General features: G+C 46.3%; 1 long non-coding RNA gene across 2 annotated transcripts in view; it reads right to left on the reverse strand.

Moving 5' to 3' along the window:
* Nucleotides 1-19295, reverse strand: part of LOC308069302 — a 90576-nt gene that overhangs the window by 36434 nt on the left and 34847 nt on the right. Inside the window, exon 3 of one of the 2 annotated variants that reach the window (XR_013930336.1) lies at nt 10364-18975. This is a non-coding gene — a long non-coding RNA (uncharacterized lncRNA). Of the gene's footprint in view, nt 1-883; nt 18976-19295 lie in introns of those variants that run through there. The other variant, XR_013930337.1, reaches the window with a different exon arrangement.

Here is a 19295-nt window from a genome sequence, read left to right on the forward strand (position 1 = left end):
GACCCAACCACCAGGTCTGGGCACTCAGTTGCCCCTCAGCATGGAAGGAAGCACAGCAAAGGCTTCCCACTCTGCTGAGAAAGTCCGTGGTTTTGTCCTTGCATAAATGATTTATTCAACTTTACCTGTGGCCCAATTATGTGTCAAAGCATTAAAGGAATAAAAAACCTTGATGTGTGCAAACTGTTGCTTTACTAAATTAGTTGGTTGGTGGCACTGTTTAGGATTATTTTTTTAATGTATTCTGATCAGATAACTTTTCTGTTTTGCTTTATGAAAAGAGAATTGGTAAGAATGAATATAAAACCTGTAATAATGAGAGGGAAAGAGAACAGTTTTACAAAAGATGGGCATTAACAGGGTTAGAAATACATGCTTTCAAGATGCGAGACTGTAGGTTAGGAAATGAGGTGAAGCATCACAGTGAAGGAGTTTCATTTTGGCTGCCTTCACTTCCACATCCCCCCTCCCCAACTTCCACATGTGGTGCGATTGATAATGATAACTAAATGTATAATTGAAATGAAATGAAGGCAGTGTAAAGTTCAAACAGATGCACTTGCTAGTCCTTTGCAAGAGCTGTGCGCATGCAGAATAGAAGTATTAGCACAAAGCTTTGCTCCCTCATCAAGAGGAATTGTCTGAATATCTGATGTAGCACGCGTGCGGCTAAGGCTAGTTAAGCGGTGACACTCCGAGAATATGAATGAAGGCAGGCATTTTTAAAGGCCTTAGAGGAATTAGGTGCCCAAAACACACATAGGCAGAAATTTAATTCTCCTGAAAATCCAGTATTTCAACTACCTTGCTGAACAGATCTCTTTAGATAATCCAGAAAGCTTATATAATACCCTTACAAAGTTGTGGGGTTTTATTTGGGGGGGGGGGGGGCGAGGGGCGGGAGACGGGCGACAGGATATAACGCTTGGGGTTTAACATTATGATTTGGTTGCAGAAGGCATTTGGTCTTATGCTTCTCCTCACAAGGCCTCCAGCCTTTTGGGAAGCTTCAGAGTGTATTTTCTAGTTATTACAGTAATAAATGAAGAAAGGCTCCAGTCTAGTGTAATGGGTACAACCTGCAAGCAAAGAAATCCCTTTTCTTCCTCACACCCACTTGCATCCATCCACTGCCTGTATTTTTAGCAAAAAGGCAACTTGAATGCATAAGCTTCATTGCTGCACCTAAACCAAACAGAAACATCCAATCTTGTGAGACAAAAGCATCACTGGTGCCATCCTGGAAGCATCCCTGTAGACAAGGTGAGCTCAGCAACCTTACTCTCTGCACCCCTTTCACAACAGTTTGAGGGAAACACAAGCAAAGACACACAAAAAGCCAATTAGGGTATTATGAAGCATCTCTCATTTGCCAGTCCTAGAAAGAGCTGTGCAAATAACGGGGTGTCCCCCAGAGCTCAGGTTGCAAACTACTGCCATTAAGCCTCCCAAGGCTGCTCAGCATCTGTGGCTCCCAGGTGTGCAAAAGGGAGTACACTGGATTTCCAAAAAGCCCTTCTCCATCAGTGGGATGAGTTATTTTCAGGGCCATATTGCACAAGGGCTGGAAATAGGCTCCGATCACCGTTTTATGCCTATTTAAACCAGGCAGGAAATGGCAGAGTCTCACCAGGGAGTCTCCTACCTGCGTGGGGTTTGGCAGAGCCACCTTGGTTGGAGGACACCACCTGTCCCCTGCCTGGCCTCCTCCATGCAAGAAGGACAAACGGACAAAGAGGGACTGGGCACAGAGATAAAAAATTAAAAAGCACCAAGAATACTGCAGGCTCCTGACCACAAGGGAAAGTTATTACAGTTAGAAGAAAGCCACCTGCATCAGAAGGGAATGAAGCCAGCAACCAAGATATGTTATCAGGGGACAGGGAGGAGGGCTGGGACGTGATGAGAATAGCCATAAATATGAGGCTGAGGCTGAAATCATAGAAAAATAAGGAAAGGAGAAGGAGGGCTGAGCTACATGGCATCCCTGGTTCAACGGGTCCGGCCTTCCTGCAATCTCCTGCTAAAAGCAGGAAGGGTTTTATCCCCTCTGTTCCCACGGGGAGGCTGGTCCAGAGTCTGATTGCTCTCCAATTGTCAGAAACGATCTTCCAGTTTCCAGGCTAAATTTATTCTGGGCCTGTTTACATACATTTGTTCTTGTGCTAACGCTGTCCTCAGGCATAAATAGTTCTCCTTTGCTGATGCTCTCCCCTCCTCGTCTTCCGCCAACGTATTTATAGGGAGCTATCTTCCTCAGCTTTCGTTTTGCTAATTTAATTAAGTCAGGCTTCCCTCGCCTTCCCTCTGAAAACACTAGTTTCATTTTTTTTATCATGTTAGCAGCCCTTTCACAGCCCCAGTTCTTCGGTCCAGCTCCGGTGTCCCTTCGAGGAAAACAAGAGCCATACAGTTGCCAGCAGTGATCTCTCCTAGAAAACAGATGCTTGTGAGCCGTGTGTCTAATTGCAAACTAACAGAGACAGGCTCATCTTTTATCCTGTCAGCTATTTTGATTCAGTTAAAGATCATAAATAGTGTGCTGGAACACAAGCGAGTCCCGTAGTGCTTTGTAATGTATTCAGTTTACATTTTGGCTGAGTTGTCTCACCATAATCCTGAACCGTTCTTCTTTTTCCAATTACGCTACACCACTTTGTGAAACCATATGATGTCCGTCAGATTAAATATTATCCTATTCGGTGTTAGACAGCAGCTCATATTGCAAAAGGAGGAAGCTACGTCCAGCAGAGTGGAGAACAATAAGAGGTCTCATCCCTGCTTTTCTTGTGAAAAGACAGAACTTGACAGCAGACTATATGGGATGTAAATATTGCTGTTTCACTTAGCATTTGGGGAAGAAGTCAAATCCATGGACTTCTTAACAACTAAAGATTATGCAAGAGTGGCAAAATATGGCAACTACAAACGCAAGATATATTTAGGTGATCAAGGCTAGGGAACTTGGATTCAAGAATTTTAAGACAGTCAGCCAAGGAGGCATTTGGACTGTTTAATGCGCACTTTAGTAAGAGCTAGAATATCAGAAAAGCTTTCAAAAGATGGAAAAAGCTAACATCACATCAATATACATACATAGCGTATGGTGAGCAAATCCACAGAGCTTTAATGAAACTAGATTTTATGCTATTTTGTTTAAATATTTGATTAACAATGTTAATAAAGTTAGATCTCTCATGCCACTAGTCTTTTCTCATTTTCTAACTAGGTGCTGGTACTTAGCATGGTCTTCCTTCAATGTGAGTGAAAAAGGGACAGATCAATAAATGCAGCTAACTGCCTCAGGACTCGCCCAGGGCACAGCTCAAACCCAACTGCAATGCAGTCACCATCCTAATCATTTCTGGGAGGTGATTAGTTCCTAGATATGACATCTTAAGAAAAGCAGAGGCACAAAAACTCGGTGTCTTTGCAGCTGGTATTAGGCTGACATTTAAAAAAAACTCTGTCGAAGAGCAGCTCTGCTTTTCAACCTATCCAAAAATGTTTGTTAGCCAACCAAAACCAGTTTTCTGCCTTGTGTAAGCATGCTTTTCTCCCCTTCTCACCAATGACCTAGAGCAGCTCCTGGGCTCAACAGCAGCTTTGTTGCACTCCATGCAGAATAACAAACTTCTCCCCCTCCTTCTCAGTCTCCTTTTGACAGCAACCAGTGCAAGCCATCCTTCACGTCACCAAAAGCAGAGGCGAAGGTGTACATCACTCTGTTTCGGTGGCCATTAACCCTGGGGAGGTGCCAGCGCTCTATAAGGCAGTGCAGAGGGACACAATATTGTCCCCATGCACCACTGCATCGCTGCTGAGTAAGGCATTATTTTAATACTGTATCCCCTAATGGCTCGTTGCAGGACTGGGTACCGTTTCGTGGGATGATTTTTGATCACCCAGCAAGCAAGACAGGCTCCCTCCAGCCAAAATGGAGGAGAAAAGGTGCAGCCAGAGACCAATTTGCTGTAGCACAACCGCCAGAAATAGCAGAGAAAAATGGAAATATCCTCAAAGAATCCCTAGCCTTACAATAAATAAGGAAAGCTGTTGTCAAGATGTAAAATAGGCAGTAGATAACTGTTCCTCTGGCCCTATTGCACCCCACTACAATTTGCTCTCCTACAAATAACACCTGCCCATTTCCTTTGCGGAAATCACATTTGGTGCTGGCTCAAAGCCACGAAAGCCAAGACCATTTCCAGCAGCATTAGAAACACAACCAACACATCAACCAATTGTCAGAATGACAAAACTAGTGGGAAAAAATAAGGGAAAATATGTTCTTTTCAAGCACCTCCACAGGGAATTTGCAGAAATTGGGTGTTAAAAACAAAGCAAATGGCCAGCATCCTCCAACACAACTCACTTCATCTGTGATTTTACACTTCTGCATTACTGGGGCCTTCCTGAGCCAACAATTTCTACTAAAAGAGAGAAGTGCCTGCTACAGAGGACTCAAGGTGGTCTTGTAATGGGTTTCTTTCAGCTAGAAACAAGCAGATCTAGCATAAACATCTCCTAGCTAAAGGAAAATTATTAATACCAAGACAGCAACTGCAAAACATCCAGCATTGTTGAAATATTAGCTTTTAATTCTAGCATCGCAATTCCCTACAACCTGCACCCTTCTCCTGCAGGATGCTCATGAGGAACCTAAGCTCAGGCTGTCCACTGTGCCACAGAAGTGGCCAGGCTTCCCCTGGCCCCTCCGGAGCTGCTGAGGAGGGGGCAGTGCTGGTGGAGATGGATGGCCAGCCCCAAGGCACCGTGATTGATTTCCCTCATTAGCCCGAGCGGTTAAGTGGGACGGAATGGTGGCCACACAGATGACAGCAGCCCAGGGATGGGGTGCGGGGAAAGCAGTTTGTCTCGCTCAAGTTTGACATGAGCAATATGTTCCCAAGCATGACGGTGAGCAGGAGGAAGTGCAGAGGAGCAGAAAGCCCTTGCTGCTTCTAGCATGGAGTTTAATGCATTTATGGCAAGGCTTATGTGTTGCATCACTGCTGGGGAGCCAGGTAGGATGAGCCCTTCCTTACAGAATAAATTGGTTTTTATCCTTCCTTCTACAGTGAGCTTTCCCCTTTCCATATATGAAGCACAGGTGGAATTCAGGCTCAAACAGCTGATGCTGTCCAGGTGTAGTAGAGCAAAAGGACCTCTTGGTGATGAAGCAAGACCTGCCTCCGAGTTGACCCCAACCAGCCTGAGTTAATATTTATACAGGCAGGCCCAAAGGAAGAAGTTCCCACAAAAGTTTCATTTTAATTTACACAGCTCAGTTTAGCTCTTGAGACTGATCCTTACTTTTCATTTCCATATTGCTAACACTCCAAAATAAAGCATTCCCTGAGAACTCAATGCCCATAATGTTGAAAACAAATCTTAGGGTGAGGCTGCAAAGGGAAAAGTAAGATATCACTGAAAACTTCTCCACTTCCCATGGAACATTCTTCTGCAATCTCAGCTTTAAAGGTAGGATAAAACTGGTTTGGCTTGGGGTTTAGTGGTTTAAGGGGAGTTTTTTGGAAATTAAACAAAGGCACCAGCCATTATGCTATGACACCTGCAGCATGATGCATGTGTGAAGCAATCGCTAAACATGGCTGCCACAAGCCATAACAGAAATGAAATATGGGAAATAGTAAATCAGTGTGGACAGGAGGAGGAGAGAGCACCAGAGGGGTACCAGCCTGACTGCCTTCAAGGCAGGTCGCGGGCCTCAGCAGGGAGCCCCTCGCTCAACGGGCATTAATGGATTCGGAGAGAGAAGACTGGCTTGATTTGTCGTTGCTCCCTCCAAACCAGCTTCACCCCTCACTCCAAAGGCAAATAAACAGGAGCTGGGCTAAATACATCACTTCAACCCTGCTAAGCTCCTGCCAAGCCCTTGCCCTCCACTGACATCCCTGGATCTAGGAGGTTTCTCAGGAAAAACTCCATGTTGGCTATTTTTCACCCTAGCATACAGCCACACTGGGCTCAGCCCCTTGCTCCAAGGTGGGGAAGCATGCATCTCCCTGTGTGTATAATTGTGCATGTATATAGGTCAGCACCAGCTCGTGGGTCCGGTGGAGACATATATGCATTTTTTTCTTGCATCCTTAGGCAAGCTGGAAAATGTCACTTACTCGCTAGGCAATCACTAAACACGTTGTTGCCCTAAGTGACCACCTGCTCTGTGTATGCAGCTCTGCGGCTGTGGGAGAGGGCTGCAAGCACATGTCTGTAAGAGTGAGAACAGGTTTCTCTTTTTATACATTGCTTGATTATTTTTGCTGGTTTTTCTTCTTTAAAGGCACACAGAGTGATTTAGAACCCAGAACTGGGGCAAACGCCCCTACTCACGTACTCATCCCTACTCTCATCTGTGCCTCTGCAGTATCCCTCACCTCCCTTTTTATTTTAACCCTCAAGGAAACCCCTGTCTGCTACCTGGCTTCCTAACAGCAGCACCATAAAGCTTTTATTTGAAGTGAGGCTGATGCCCGAGCAAAACCCACTGAGCAGAGAAATGCCTGCAGAGAGCTGAGAAGCTGTTGCACATCCTGAAGGCAAAGTCCTGACCAAGCAGGTAGTAGGGGTTCCCTGTGTAGCCCATATCTGCATGCAGAAGGAGTTGCATACGTGTCAGAGGAACTGCTTTTTCTTAGTCCTGGCTCCTCCATCCTTGGGGAGGAACATGAGCATCTGGCATAGAAGTTAAGTTCACAGGTGTCTGCTGCTGAATCCCATGCTAATTAAAATAAGTGGGCTGGGGGAGCAGGCTCACAGCACCATTTGAACCAAGCACCCTACAGCAAACACAGCACCACGTTGCAGCCGGAGGACACAGCGAGTCTTTCGTGACCGGTGCGCAGAGGCAAGGGGAGAAAGATGAAAGGGATGAGTCTGAATGGAGGAAAGGAGCAGGGAGACTACATAAACCTGAAGCTCTCCAGGAAGGCAGAGGGCAGCCAAAGATACTTCAAAAGCATCTTCTATCTCCTAGCAACAGGTGCCAGCAAAAAGCCAAGGGAGATGGCCAGAAGATAGTCTTGGTTGAGGAAATAGGGGCTTTGCCAAGTCTCACCCCAAGAGACTCCCATCCCTCCCCTCCTTGGGCTCCTTACAGACACCAACACCACTGTCCTCACCCCAGCCATGCTGCTTTTTGCCCCGCATGGCCCAGATAAGAGGTTTGGGTGTTTTCAGCCCTGCTCAGAGCACCTCTTTTGCTCTCTCCCCTGTAGGATCTACCCCACTTAACTCAGGGCAATAAGGCCACAATTTGGGCCATAGGCATACACGGGTGACCAAGCAGCTTGGTAGCTAAAAGGGGGACCCCAATATTATGCATAGGATGGTGCTTAGCTGGGAGGGAGCTCTCTGCCCCTCAGGGTCTTCCACTGCTCAGTATTTTGGGCTCCATCTGCTTCCCTGCAAGCATACTCATCTGCAAGTAGCAAAGAGGGCAATATTTACAGAGCCCAAAGCATCTGGCACCAAGACGTTTTAACCCATCAGTAAATGGCTGAAGAACACCATGCTCAGTCCTTTTAAAGACATTAAGGGGGAAAAAAAACCCCTCCTGCATCTACAGGAAAAAAACTGCCCTCCCCTATTGCTGTATCAATTACAGAAGATGCATTAAAAGGTTTTAGTAATGATTTCTTGTCAATAATCTGGATCATCAAGTCTCAGTGTCCTTATTCAATCTCTCCTGGGAGCAAGATGTCCCAGCAATAAGGGACACACCACAGATCCAACAGCAAAGGCAGAGGAAAGATAATAGAAAAGAGATACTGGGCAGAGAAAAAAAGATCAGAGACAGCAATCTGTACAAACACAGACAGATCACGAGTTTAAAGGAAGGTGATTCTTCACTCTATGCCTATACAAATGATTTCCTTGCCTCTGTGGCTCCCCCCTCCCCTCTCCTCTGATGATTTGAAGGCTTTGGGAGCTGCAGTAAGTGTGACTGGTTTTCTGTGAGAGTCAGCCAAAGATTTAAGCAGGCAGGAGGAAAGCACTCTCTTTTTCCATCAGTGTTCAATAGAAAGATGGGGGGCGGCGGTGGAGAAAAAGAGAGAGAGGGAGAAGAAAAGTCAGGAAAGAGTCCAAGGTGGGAATCGTTAAAAGAAAACACAACCAAGAACATAAAAAAACAGAGAGATGGAGTGGAAAAATACACTCAGGCAATCTTTCCGGCTCTGAGCCACCCTCCGACACTTTTCAGGTATGTAAGGTCTTAACGCAGAGATTAATCTGCAAACTGCTGAGCCAGAGGTGGGGAGACTGGCCTGGGAGGATCCTTCTCCACACCAGGCAAGATCTTCTGATAATCCCCAGTAGAAAGCTAAGGAGGAAAGCTGGCCAACACATTTGCTTAGTCCTTGGGTGATAAAGAGGGGGGAGCGGAGGGCTGCTGCCGGTTATGATAAGGCTGCTCTATGAATGCTGATTATCAGCCTGGCCCTGGCTTGCTAATCCAGATCTCTGGGTCCATAACCCTTTGCCTGACCCCATAAAGCCCTCATATGGGGCCGGGGTTGTATAAGGCAGGCACTTGTGATATGAGTGTTTTCTGACACATCCAGGCTTGCTCGCTAGTCTGGTTTCCTAAGGAAACAGGGTACACACAGTCACAACATCCATCTGTCTGTCCCTTAGCTAACCATTTCCAAACCTGTCAGTCTATTATAATTACATCCAAAAAGAACGGAAGAGATCCCCTCCAAAAAAACCACTGGGTACTACAAATGTCATCTTCCCTGGTGAAAGCACATAGGGGAGGCATATTTCTGATTCAGGGGAATAGCCAGCAACTGAGAATTTCTCCCTTGTTAAACTCCAGAGAAACCACACGGGAACCCTATGATGAGCCCAACCACAAGTGAAAGGCAGGCTTTTTAGTCTTCCAGATCATGGGATGGCTTATTTTCATTACATATGGAAAATTCAATAGGGTGGAATAGAAGAAGCTATTCTTGATGCAATCAAAACTCACCCTCAGACACATGACATTGCAGAAACACATTTTTTCTGTCCTTCCTGTGCTCCAATGACATTCCCAGCTCACAGGAACAGGAATATTGTGGGATGAGGGCTTGGCTGATTATTTTTTCTTCTTTCCAAGACCTTAATCTTTCTTTGCCTCCAAACATTGCCTGGAGCCCATCCAAAGCTTTCCAGGAGCACAGCATCTTGAGTGTGCATGCCTTGCAGCTTTTCCATTCTTCTTGATGTTATAAAACTGTCTTGTAAAAGCAAAATTAAAGGCTTGAGTGCTGGCCACAAAGCCCTTACCATGGACATGTTTTCTGTTGTATGCAACTCCAGACAGAGGGAGGGGGGTGGAAGAGGGGAGAGAGCTTTATGCACTGAACTTCTTTATAAATCTACTGAAGGTATTTCAGCACTTCCCAACATTCCTCTATAAAACCCACTCAGCTACATTTACAAATTATAAAATTAGTTTTATGTGCAGGGTCCAGCTAATGGCGCAGCTAAATCTAGGAAGCAGGAAGATGAGATGCTTCTCCCTTCTTCACGGTGGAATTTATTTTGCAGCATCCCTGCACAGGGAGCAGCATCCATCCTGGGGTGGAAGATCTTCCCCCCCAAGCCAAAGCTTTCAAAGGTCAAAAGAGATCTGACCAGTAACTGGAGAGTTTTGGAGAAGCCACGTCTGTGGGTAGCAAATAGAACTGGATGGCTCAGAGGAACATTTGTGGTCCACAAAGATGAAGTGGTTCTGGTAAATCAGGGAATGCAAACCCAGAGAATTTAAATCCCATGTAAGACAATTTACACATATGGGACAGAGGGAGAGGGGTGCAATACTGAGAATTTTCAAGGAGGAAAAGGACAGTTTTCATTACTCTCCTTATTTTTGCAAAACAGGTGTATGCCTCACTCTGTGCTTTCAGCAGACTGTGGTGGTGGTGGTAACCAGCTAACTGCATCCGAACAGTACAGAGGTGCTTTTTGTTATGCACCTAGGACATAAGATACCTGGCAGCTGTATTACATGTACTTGGTACCCTGCCATGCTGTTCAGAGAAACACTGGCCAGCACCAACCTAGCCTGCAGTTGTCTCCCATTTCTTGGCTACAGCATAAGGCACTACCCAACACAGTTCTCTGCAAGAGTGCTAGAGGATCCACTACAGAGACAGGACCTGCATAAATATTAATTCAGCACAGCAAAACTGCCAGGAAGGGGAGTAATACACATCAGCCCCTCCCACACAGGGTCAGCATCTCTCCTGCCCAGCTCTGTGCTTCATTCCTGCTCACATCCCTGCCCCGGTCCCTCTCCAGACTCCCCAGGCATTACACTGGGTGCAGAAAGACTCTTGATGTCACTTACCCAGTCCATGGGGATGCTGTCTGCTTCCCCATGGCAGCCCAGCAGTCCAGGCCTGTGAGGAGGGATCTTATGGCAGAGCAAGGTCACCTCCTGATGTGTTTGGCCACTTGCTAATCCTCACAGTGCTGGGGATCAATGTTGCAGGGGAGGAGGGACAAAACCACAGCAGTTCCCCCAGTTAATGCTGGAAGAAGAAACAAAAGCTAATCAGCTGCAAGCACAGGGGAAATGAAGGGAACAAGCTTCTTCAAGGCAAGTTCTCAGCTTTAGTCCTTTGCTCCCTTTCAAAAAAAAAAATAATTTCCCTCTGTAGCGTATTAATCACCACCAGTCAGCCTCAAGAAGAGTTATCCATGGAGCTAGGCAGGGACTACAAGGACACTGTGTTATAGCAGGATTATTTACTTTTATAACCTTTACAGAAACAAGAGATAACTACATTAGAAAAACTTGCTTGCACACAACAGCAGTGACCGTCTGATTCATTCCTGCACCCTCCCTTTTGTGCACATGTGCTGAAAGAGCTGATGCTCTGGTTGCCACCGTGAAAGACTCACAAACTAGTAGTGCCACCATGCAGGGGCAGCTTGGGAGGCAGCCAGATTTGTAGGGTGGCTTTTTAGCGGGTTTGCCTTTCAAAGGACCAGGGGGTACCTGTCTCCCACCCCACTGGGAGTGGTATTCAAGGGCTCACCCAGGGTTGCCCTGTGCCCCAGGGATGTGCGTGACATTCCATGGCAGCACAAGACAAAGTGGCTTGGTGCAGCCAGACCCTCAGAGCCTCCCCATTGCTCCTGTTGGGTTTTCCTCTCCAGCAGGCATCAGCCACCAGCAGAAAGCCTCCTGAGGAGCTCTTGGCCACAAGCTTTCCAATGGCTCAGGTCACTGCAGGCCAAGAGCAAGCCTGCAACGAACTAAGGGCCCTCCCCTAACAACCACCCCTATCTGACCCGCAGCTCCAAGTATGATGCATCCCTTGAGCAAATGAATGAATAAGCTTTCTTGAGCACTGCCCTCTTCCTCTTCTCCCTGCCCTTGAATGCAGATGCACAGATGAACTTAGCTCTGTGTGTGGTATTTATCCCCCTGGGCACTGGGACCATGCCCAGAGGCCAAGTGCCCAGGAGCAACTATTGCACCTCTCTGCGTTTTGGGCAAGGCGTTGTAAATTTCTAGAAGATTCATCGGCAACAATCATGCCAGCAGTGGCTTCGCCCCTGCAGTCTGCCAGGTGCAGTTTGGAACCTCTTCAAAAAAAATCAAAAGGCAAGTGAGGAAAACAAAACGGTTACGTCCTGTCTCTCCTGTGATGAGCCAAACCTCGAAGCAAAAGTGCTCTTACACCCCTGATCTCCGTTTGCCCCTAAATCTGTGTCTTGCACCCTCCAGAGCAGTCTCCTATTTCTGTAGAGCTCTGTGGGCAACATCCTGATCGACAGACATATAAAGAATTATTTGTTTACAAGATAAGAGCCACAAAATGCAAATCAAACCCCCCAAATAGTGCAAGATCAAACAGGGTCCATATCTACCCTTTCAAAGACATCCAGACTGCAAAGCTTGCTATAAGCAATGGTTTTGTTTGGAACATTAAATATGATACTAAAAGCATCTTCTGTGGAAAAACAACATGTATATGAGCTTGTTTATGTTATAACTTTAATCTCTCCAATAACAGGTCTTTAAAGCTTATTTTAAGCTGAAAAAAACAATACTGAATAATGAATCCAGGTATATTGGGTTTGCATGGCCAGGTTTCGGTAGCGGGGGGGGAGGGGAGCTACAGGGGTGGCATCTGTGATAAGCTGTTAGAAGCTTCCCCTGTGCCCAATGGAGCCAATGCCAGCCGGCTCCAAGGCGGATCTGCTGCTGGCCAAGGCTGAACCCGTCAGCGACGGTGGGAGCACCTCTGGGATAAGAAAGGAGGTGGGGGGGAAATGGCAAATTCAGCTGGAAAGAGGAGTAGCAATATGTGAGAGCAACAACGCTGCAGACACCCAGGTCAGAGAGGGAGGGCAGGAGATGCTCCAGGTGCTGGAGCAGAGATTCCTCTGCAGCCCATGATGAAGCCCACGGTGAGGCAGTCTATGCTCCTCAGCCTGTGGAGCAGATCTCCACCTGCAGCCCATGTAGGACCCCGCAGCGGAGCAGGTGGATGCCCAGAGGAGGCTGTGACCCCATAGGCAGCCCGTGCTGGAGCAGCTCCTGGCAGGAGCTGTGGCCCCGTGGGAAGAGGAGCCCGGGCTGGGGCAGGTTTGCTGGCTGGGCTGGGGACCCCGTGGGGGGGACATGCTGGAGTCGGCCGTTCCTGAAGGACTGCACCTCGTGGGAGGGACCCACGCTGGAGCAGTGTGTGAAGAACTGCAGCCCGTGGGAAGGACTCACATTGGAGCAGTTTGTGGAGAACTGTCTCCCATGGGAGGGCCCCAGGCTAGAGCAGGGGCAGAGTGTGAGGAGGAAGGAGCAGCAGAGACACATGTGATGGACTGACCACAGCCCCCATTCCCTGTCCCCCTGCACTGCTGGAGGGGAGGAGGGACAGAAAATCAGAAGTGAAGTTAAGCCCAGGAAGAAGGGAGGGGTAGGGAGAAAGCGTTTTTAAGGTTTAGTTTTATTTCTCGTTATTCTGCTCTGACTTGGTTGGTAATAAATTATACTAATTTTCCCCAAGTCAAATTTGTTTTGCCTGTGACGGATATTGCTGAGTGATCTCCCTGTCCTTATTTCAACCCACAAGACTTTCATTGTATTTTCTCTCCCCTGCCCAGCTGAGGAAGGGAGTGATGGGGCAGCTTTGGTGGGCACCTGGCATCCAGCCGGGGTCAGCCCACCACACAAGGCCTTAAGAAGGTGATGAGTTGCAGAGAGTATACTCCTGATTTAATTAAAGTCTTAAACGTACTCTAAGAAACAAAATGCATCCACCCGTCAATATGATGAAAAGACTGCAACTTCCCTCAAACTCACCTGGCCACCTCATTAACCTTCTGGTTGGGAAAGTGAGGAAAAACGCATTCCTCTCTCACTTAGTTCTTCAAACCAGCATTTTCCATGGAAGCATGAGCCATTTTGCTGCCCCTGGGACACACTGACAGGAGCCATACCTGCGCAGTGAGCAGGGAGGAGGCTTCAAAGCCTTGTCACAGCAGGGGTGAAGCAAAGTGCACGTCCCTCGTACCTGTCCTGCAGCTCAGGCCACATGTCACCTCCCCTCCAGCTGGCCTTCCTCCAGCAGCCTCTGTGGCATCCAGTTTTCTGGTGTCCCTTGCCACGCAAAAAGGGATCCAAGATAGCTCCCAAGATAGCTCCAGGCTCTGCCATGCTGGCAGGAGTTATTTTCAGGCACTCCTGTACTCGGACAGCCTGGGGACTGCTCAGATGTCACTCCCATTTCTCCTGGCTTGCACTGATGGCTTACTCTCCCATTTTCAGAGCAGCAAAAATTCAAGTCACACTTCATGAGCACATCCTGCACCTCAACGGATGGTCACTGCATGGAGCATCTGTGCAAGCATCTGAGAGCCAGATGGGATGGACACTTGAGACGGGAGGACTTCCCCAGCTGGACCTCACCCACAGGCCTGCCGGTACACCAGCAGACCACAGGTTTAAGTGATCTCCATGAAGGAGTCTTTGAGCATTGCTGGTTCAGGGGGAGAGATGGCCTGACTCCCCTGAAAGGAGAGAAGCTAAAGGGATTTAAGTACGTAGTCATCATTAGGCACGCAAGTAATGTTTTCCCAAATCAGAGCCTGGGTCACCAAATGAAAAAAGCAAATATTTGCTAGAATGAAAATGTCAAATGTGTGGCAGCTTTCCTTTCGCCTTGTTTTTTTTTGTTCACAGGAGCTTCAACCAGTTAATAACCATGTAATACATGGATATTTTTTTCTTTCTTGGTCAGGGAGGTGGGGTCATTCTGAGGCAGTTCAAAAAAAGTTTTGCTTACTTCTTCCTAAACAAAATTTAAAGCAAGAGGAAAATGGGGGAAAAAGATTCAATGGGGAATATGGCCAAACATTTATTGGTTTTTTTAAGTTAGCATTAACTTCATTTTGGCTCCAAACATTGCTTCAAAAAGTAGAAGTCAAAACATCTCATTTCAAAAACACACAAAGAAGTGGTTTGGTCTTTTTTAAATTGCTACTTCCTGTTATAACTTTTTGTTGAGTTCAAAACAAATCATTTCAGCTGACCTGAAACCCTATTTTTCAACAAATACATATACGTACACTTTAAAAAAACAATAAAACAGACTAGTTCTTTAGCCTGTATTTGTGCAAAACCACTAATTTTTAGGTTTTGGCCTTCTGCTAAAGATAATCACACTGAACAAATGATTCTTCTCACAGGTATATCAAAAAGGTTGACGGAAAGAACAAGAAAATAAGATGGTGTATCAGAAAAGGAAAAATATAAAGTGTGTATAGATACAAACAACTAGAAATGTTTATAGAAACAGAGCACCAGCATCAACACTTGAATGCTTGCGTTACCCAACCCTTTTTTGCATTTAGGTTTCACATCTCATGGCAAAAGCCTCAAATTAAGGAGCCTAATTTTGTCTGGAAAAGCTTGGAGTGACCTCAAGAACAAGTGCTCTTTGCTTGGAGCCGGTGTTTGTTTCTTTCTCGCCAAGAGGAGCATTAGTCCCCTGGGTAACCCAGCTCGAAGGCCTAGGGGACGGCTGCTTCATTTCCTCATTAAATAATTCTGACTCATGAACACATCAGAAAACTTGCATTGTGGCCTTTGACAGTTTACCTCTATAAAGGCGAAGTTTGTCGAAGAAATCATTTTCTGCAAATCATTCACACGGCATTAGTCATGTTTGTCCCTTTCTCCCAGCCTCACAGAGATGGCTCCAGTAATTTGTATTATTTTCATTGCCTTCCCCTGTACCCTCATCTATCTTGACCGAGTGAACTTGCAACTTTATCTCATCTCCCTGCAGCAGCAGATCAAGACAGAACTGCTTGTCCTGGCCAAGAGGAATGGGTTTAAATACAATTTTCATCTTTTTCTCTTGCAGACAACCTAAATGCCACTAATACCCCAGTCCGGGCTGACTCTTGGCCTTCAGAGGGGTCTGACCAACAAGGAATAATAACCATAAGGACACGACTGGAAGGTCAAACCTTACTGATTTTATTTACCTCCATTGCTTTTATGTGTATAACTCTGACTGGCCTCTCCTTTCCTTCTGATCTTTTCTTAAACTGGCCAAACCACCTATGGGCATCTCTCATGCCCACACATCTCTAAGCCACATGCAAAGCAGAGCACTGAAAAAAAGATGAATATGATAAAGATGCTTTTGAAGGTAATCTTAAAGTTGCTCAGCCTTGCACACTTCTGGGCCCATGAGCACATACCTTCTTGGGTTACATCCTGGGGTGAGAAACCAGTTTTTGAGGAACTTTTCCATGCAAGAGAGAAATGTCCTGAACATCTGATATTTCCTCCCCCACCTCCAAATCCTGGCATATTTCTAGAAGATCTGTACATTCATATCTGGCTGCTTAGCAGAGAAATGCTCTTTCTCAGCCATCTCCACTGTATAATTTCTTCTGACATAAATATGAATTAAGGTTATGGCCCAGTATGATCTTCCCAGGAAAAAGTGTAGATTACGTCGATATGACCCATTAAAGCAATCTTAAATACCCACTGATGGTTCATTATTGCAAGTTACTTTCCTTCCTGATGTAGAATTTATTCAATATATTGGAGAAAAAAAAAAAAGTCTCCAGGAAGGCACTGCCTATGCATTAATAAAAAGGGACAGCGCAAGGGATGGGCTTGACAAGTTGGAAGAGAAGTCTCCATTTACCCAACCCCGCTGGATGAATCAAAATACCCCTCCTGAAGGGCAAATAGGCCAAAGGGAGAACTTTAATTAGAAAACTTCAGGAGCAAGGACATCCTTATCCCATGCAGCAACAGATCATGCTGTGTGAAATATGAGAAGACATGGATAAAATATTGTGCCTGCCTGAAAATGCTCAGGAACCCAAGAAATCTGAGGGCTAATTCATCTCCTGTTGTGTGTTGAAAATATAGCAGCCTGCATAGCACTGTATCTGGGAGCGGTGGGTAATCCTATGGGATCGCCCACAGTGGCTATATCAGGTGATGCAGGTCAGAGGATACCTGGTTGCAGAAAGGACCAGTGCTCCTGCACCCCAGCGGTGAAGGGACTTCCCAGATACAAGCAGCCAGTGGCTTATACACGGCTCATATGTGACATCAGATGTCACCACCTCATTAGCTAGTAGGTTTTGTGGCTGCTTTTTTTAGTTTCTTTACCCCACTGCAAGGCAAGAAACAGCACATTGAGTCACAAGTTGGATTTAGGTGCAGAAAAGGGGGTGAAGGGCTCACCAAAGTATTGCTGCTCAGCTCCTTCCCCATCCCCTGTGCAGAGAGCAGTGACAGAAGACAACTGCAAGGCTCTTCCAGCTCAGGGGAGATGGGATTTCATGAGCCCTAAAAAAACCTTCTCTCTTCCTTTATTTTACTTTTTGCTTCTGCAACCTGAATCTGAGCTTAAATATTTTGCTGTGAGTCAAGTCTAGAGGGATTTTTTTCTTCTTTGCACCTATACGATTCAATTAAAAAAAAATAAGAAAACCTGTGTGGAGAAAAGAGAAGCTTGTGCTATGGAAAGAAAAACTGCTCAAACCCAAAGGTGAGAGAACACATACGTACACTTACCGGCTTCTCTCCCTTGCAAACAGCACAGTGCCGAAGACACACACCCCAGAGTTGATTGCCAGCAGTCAGCCCTGAGCTGGGCCTGCTCACCATCCTACAAACAGTCCGGCTGACAGCTGATTTCAGCTAACCTCCAGTTCGTGCCGCCGTGCACGCAGGAGCCCTCGGTGCCCAGCACAGCCATGGAAACCAGTGCAGGGAAGAAAGGAGGGAGCTGCAAGCTTGCCACTGGGTCCTGTCACAGCGCAAAGTCCTGAGGCATCACAGGGGTTCAGCAAACCCTAAAGGGCCAAGAAGAGTTGGGCACTGAGCTCAGGGAATTGAAAGTGCCCTGCACCCTCCACCTCCTCTGCCTTCAACTGGGAAGGGCAAGACAGCAAACAGCGCTGCCAGCTCAGCACAGGATCATGCTCTGTTCACAGTCTGGCACATCGCCTCGCCCATTGCAGCAGGTTTATGGTCCCCTACACTCCCAGGATGCATAGACCTCCCAAGAGATAAACCCCTTTTCCAAGCATCCCTGCCTCCATAGGGTTAGGAGTGAGAGACGCTGCCAGAGCCTTTTCCAGGTTGCTATGGAGCCTGTGCCCAAACCCTCCCCTAACAGGATGGCCCTTGCACACCAAAAACCTGTCCCAAAGAGCCAAGAGGCTCCTGTGGGTAGCTCTCACACTACAAATAGCAGAGGGTCCCTGGGGAACAGCACCCTGAATCACTTAGAGAAGGCCAGGCAGTCGCGCACTGCAGTTGCAAGGTGAGATGTGGTGCATCTTCCATTCTGTTAATTCATAGCACTGACAAACCATAAAATATTAACACCAGGAAATACAGAGTTCTCTTTAAAGAGATTGATTTGCAAAGGTTGGGAGTGGGTCTTTTGCCATGAAGAACAGGTCAGGCAAGAATTCTTCAGCATCAGGCAGAGGGTTTTGTGCCAGGGAGCAAGGATTGCCTTCTCTCTCCTCACCCTACGGGTTTCTGCTTGCAGGGGCTTTGCATGGTGCCTGCTCCGAGGCTTCACAGGCTCCCAGAACATCTTGAGTTGGAGAGGCCTCAGGATGTCATCTCCTCCCACCAGCCCAAAGCAGCTGCTCCTGTGCAGGCCAATTTGCCAACACCTCCCTTAAAATGACACCCCATGCTGTCACACTCCTCCCCAGCATCACCCACCAGGAAATGGGGAACACTTGCCCAGGCAAAAGAGCCAGGACCAAACTGAAGCCTACCTTTTTTCCCAAAAAATTTCCAGTTGCATCAGCTTCTTTATTTGATCCAACTTCCTTTCAATTTTCTGTATTCTTCATGCATCTCATTAATGATTCAGTTCATTAATATTTTTGGAGCAGAATTCTCTTCCCATCTACAAAGTGGCTGTGCCAATTCTTAGCCCTAATTTTAAACAACATATTTTGTTTAAGCTTTCTGCAGAGAAAACAGCTTGAGACCAAAGACTTTTCTGTCTCTTCACAAGACAATTATTCAGAACGTTATCAGCAAATCTTAACGCACCTTCATCTGCGAGGATTCCTCCCAACACTGCTACACAGTCCACCCACCTATAGATGTGCACAGCACTAGAATCAATACATGTTAATTAAGCTGTAACCCACTCCAATTAAAATTATAGGATCTGAAGGACAGACATTTATTTTTGTCAGTAAATTAATTTAAGCATTCATTAATTTTAACTTTAATTTTTAAATTATATATCACTTTAATGATAAATAATTCCTCTCATTACAGAGAAAACATATGGAAGAGAAAGATAAAATAGGAGAGACTTGGACCCAGCGAGGAATATGTTCTCCGGCACTTCCTTCTCTTTCGGCACATCAGCAACCCCATTCATGTCAGCAAACTGGGCTCCTTTGAAAATTTGGCTGGCGAGTGCAGTGCTGAAATAAGAACAGAGATTCTTTGAGTATCTCACCTCCTTCTCTGCTGGGAACATGAAAGCTCGGCTGTGAAATCTCAGTGTTTTAGAATAGCAGAAACTTTGTGCATGCTACCAAAATAAACACTTTTCTATGGAAATAAAAATATTACCATGTTAACGTTTTTTGGGTTTTTTTAATTTATACAGAAAAGGGCAGGTTGTTTTACAAGCTTAACCCTTTCTGCACATATCCCAGGCAGAGAGCAGTGATTTTTAAAGTGAGGTTTGTGCAGTGTCCTGCACTCAGAGTTAAACCTTCCCTGGCTTGGGTATGGCAGT

Source organism: Falco punctatus (assembly GCF_963210335.1).
Source record: "Falco punctatus genome assembly, chromosome: 9".
NCBI lineage: Eukaryota > Metazoa > Chordata > Aves > Falconiformes > Falconidae > Falco > Falco punctatus.